Source organism: Zerene cesonia, unplaced genomic scaffold (assembly GCF_012273895.1).
Source record: "Zerene cesonia ecotype Mississippi unplaced genomic scaffold, Zerene_cesonia_1.1 Zces_u008, whole genome shotgun sequence".
Classification (NCBI taxonomy): Eukaryota; Metazoa; Arthropoda; class Insecta; order Lepidoptera; family Pieridae; genus Zerene; species Zerene cesonia.
This window is the reverse complement of record NW_024045138.1, coordinates 18,309-22,430: the sequence shown is the minus strand read 5'-3', so window position 1 is coordinate 22,430 and position 4,122 is coordinate 18,309.

The following is a 4,122-nucleotide window of genomic DNA, read 5'->3' as shown; positions in this document are numbered from 1 at the left end:
TGGCGCGAGCTGTACCTATCTCCAAGCTCCTCATGCATCAGCTGCTGTTTCAACTTCTTTTCATTGGACTCGGTAAAACGTTTAATGAGCAGCGCTTTTAAGGTCACGTACTTTTTCTCTTCAGGAGGATGTATGATAATATATAAGGTCTTTTAACTCTTTAGAATACTTATTATCAAGTTGATTGATCACATGGTTGAATTTTGTCTGGTCGGGCAAACCAAATCTCTGGTTCCTCTGGCCAAAAAGGTGGGATACGCACGCTCATCTTGCAAACTTCTTTATTGAAATAGGTTCCCTGTACTCACCACTGTCACTAATGAATGCATGTAGACATTATTCCTAATTTGTCCACTTGGTGCTCTTCGCAGCCTGTGTCAACTGATAAGCTTAACTTGCCTGTTAAGCTTATCAGTTGACACAGTTGACCAGTTATTTTAATGCTCTCATTGTTAGCTAAATTAAACTCGAAATCCAGTCTTGAAAATCCTTTAATCATTTCTCTTTCATTATGCATATGGCCGGTGCATCCAGTGACGATACACTAAGTAATGTTTCGTCGATTACCTAACATAAGCTCTTCGGAAGTGCTCATCAAAATGGTTGCCTTGTCGAGTATCGTTCTTCATGTTGCGAGCTCTACTTATACTTTTTATTATGAATATTTTTATTCATGTCTTTAGATTTGCCCTCTCTCGCAAAATATCCACGACTACCACACTGATGACATTCAATCTTAAACTTATTATTGTGGCCTTTATACTCATGGGGATACTTCTTTACATGAGGAGGCTTAATCAACTTTGCACCTTGATCTATAGTTTTAGATTTAGTACGTCCTTCGTAGTCTTCAACAATTTTTACCTTTAATATCTGTTGAGAGTGAATCATCACATGATTCCATAGCCTTACGAAAGATAGTAAAGGAATGTGGCAAACTATAAAGCAACAAATAGCAAGTATTGCCTTACAAAGGCAGATTCAAATTGTTTAATTTCTCAAACACATCGCATAAATATGCTAGCGTTAGCAAAAACTCAGGTTCAGTATAATATTTGTCATTTTCTTGACGTTGTTGTTGTAAAAAAGTGCAAATTTCTTCGCGTAATTCAAACACATGAAATAAATTCTATGTCATGAAGCAAAAAACGTAAAGCCATCGTGAGTCACAGTAGTACAGCAGGGCTGTATGTTCAGCTCCCATATCTATGCATAGATTTTTAAAAAGTCTGGCTGCGCGAGATCTTCGTCGATGAGTGTGATTGTTGATCGACTTTAAAAGTTGGTTGAAATTATTAATATATGTCGCTAAATTCAGAAACTGACGACGTAACGTACAGGCCGTACAGCACGTGCGCTATCAATCGAGGAATGAACAATACCGGCACGGCAGAGCGCAGGGGAGATTCCTTTCGCAGAACCTGCAACGACCTTCTTCCATGGTCAATGTCCAAGGAATTGTCCTATATTGTCGTATTTTAATGGACTTAAAGGACGGGGTGCATGCGGTTTCTTTACTTTGACGAATTCAGACTGTTTTCTTTTAGCAGACCTGTTTACCTTGCACAATAAAATTTAACCCACGCCGCGTGTCGCGACGCTGCCTCACGCAACGGTGGGTTATTACATTTGCGTGGCGTGTCGCCGCGCGCCCTGACGAAAATTCGTCTCAGTCAGTACAGTGGAGGCCTCGAGTAAACATCTACAATGTTTATCTAGAATTTAATTTTTGTTTGGTCTAATTTCGGTAGTGCTTTGACTGCTTTGCTCATACTTAAGAAAAACATGTCTGTTTCATCCAAGTCCAGTTTTGACTGTTGTTTTTGTTGCCTCGGACTATGCTGTATCATCATATCGTAAATGTCTGCTAAATCAGGTTTTCTCTTCGAAGATGAGCTCCTTTGAGAATATTAACTTAAGTTGCCTTGTTGTGACTCACTTCTGAAGTCAGGCGGACTATCAGGAACTTCAGGACTGCAGGCAATTCCGATATGATGGTCGCAGATGCAGATGTCGACGGAGATGATGGCGGTATCGAATTATTAGACTTAGTGTTTCTCATTTCCATGTATGGACGTAAAAAACCCATTTGATCTTCGTATTTCCATGGAGACCCTTGCGTTGCCGCTTGTCCAGATTTAGATTTTCGTCGTTTTAGTGCACTACAGTGCGTATGCGTTGCGTAATTATTATCTTTTTATTTTTCAACTGAAACAAAAATCGTTACTTTAAGAGCTGATAGTCGTCGGCGTCAGTGCAGGACCTTCGTGCCAGAAATGTAAAAAAGTTATTTTTACAGGAGGCAACATATTGTGGGCTATTTTACATAGGTTACAACTTTTTTTTATATTTAAGGGGTTAATTATTCTACAAATATGTTATCTAGCTGTATTTTATTTATTTTATTTTATTTATTTATGTAGGACAACTTACGCTGTGTCCTACGTGGATGACTCAACGCGAACGCGATTGCGAAACGATCCGATGCGAATTTAATGCGGTGCGGAGCGACGCGAACCGTCCCCTCCGCGCCCTCCGCCGCCGTTCAGTTCAGTTAGCATTAAACATTTGTCATGGAGGGACGGAAGCTTATGTTGTTGGAAAATTCATATCTTAAATGGGTCATACACAAACGGATGATTTAAAAAAATAAAAATAAAAAGCACTCTATTATTTCAAAATTCTGTTTATTTCTCAGATATCAATCAAAATAACAAAAATATAATGTCAAACTAGATCGTTTCATCAAATTACAATAATTATGGCGTTTTAAATATTTTTTGTGTCTACAGAAATGACAAGGTTACCACAAAAGGGAACAAAATCAGTCTTAAATCAAATATTATTCTTATTAATTATGAGATCCATATTTTGTCTTATAAAATCAGTCTGAAGACAAACAATTATTCTAAATAATTATGCGAAACTATGTTTTCTTGTTACCTTCTCTGCTATCATCAAATCACAGTGTTTTATTTTTATACATTATTTACTTTTTTGCTTTATCTTTATATTTATGTCTCTTTCTAACTATTCTCATTATTAAAACTTTCATAATTGTTTCAAAATAATGTCTCAACAAAAACAAAGCCTTAAAAAATTAAAAAAATAATAAAAATCACATGTTCCAGCTGAAATACAGTGTCCACAGAAGATACGAATATACGAACCGCATATTTAAAATATGTTTTCGTTACTATCATCGCTAAAAAATTTGGAAATTAGTGGTTTGGCAATCTTTGGTGGCGAGCTGTCATCACTTCTGTCATCGAAGATAACTGGAAGTCTTTTGGCCATTATTGGTGGTAGGTTTTCTCCATCACTATTGTTTGGATTGGCTGGACGTCTATTGGTAACGTTAGGTGATACACTTTCGTCATCACTGTCAAAAAAAATGCCTGTGCGTCGTTTAAACATCTTGGGTGGTGTTAAAGAGTCGGAGTCATTTGAGTAAATATCTCCAAAGTGTAATCTTTTTCTTGGAGTAAATGGAGTAACCCGACGTACAAAAGATTCTGGGGATGGTGTTTCCAGAGGCGGTTGTAGTGGTTCCGGTGTTCTAGGTTCAGATGCAGTGTTTGTCGAAGCGGATGCGGTTCCATGGGACGAAACAAGAGGACTAAATGTGACGGCTCCTAATGCAGAACTCGGACTTGGACTTCTAGGTGAATGTATATTATTTATTACAATTTGGCCAATGTTAAAATGAGGGTATCTGTTGTGATTGGCACATATTGTGCAGCTTAATCTTCTTGCATAAAGAATATGAGGTTCCGTCACGGTCCAACAGAGTTGGTGGATTTTAAGAGTTCCTTTGAAAGGACGAACAGTAATTGCATCTGCTATGTTTTGTATTTCCGGCACATCCGCATCATCAATTGGAATAACAACAATTCCTTTGCAATTGTCTTTTAAACAGTCAACAAAAGTTGTGATATCGATAATGTCCCTACCATTTACAACAGCATTATCACAGATTCTTTTGACACAGCCGCCAACGCCGTCAGGTGCTCCCTTCCCGTGGCCTGACTCAGGAAAGTGCCACGTGATTGTTTCAGCTTTAGTTATATTGCTCAAATAATTTACTACCATATGGAACATAGTTTTGTTGCGGTATTGGGT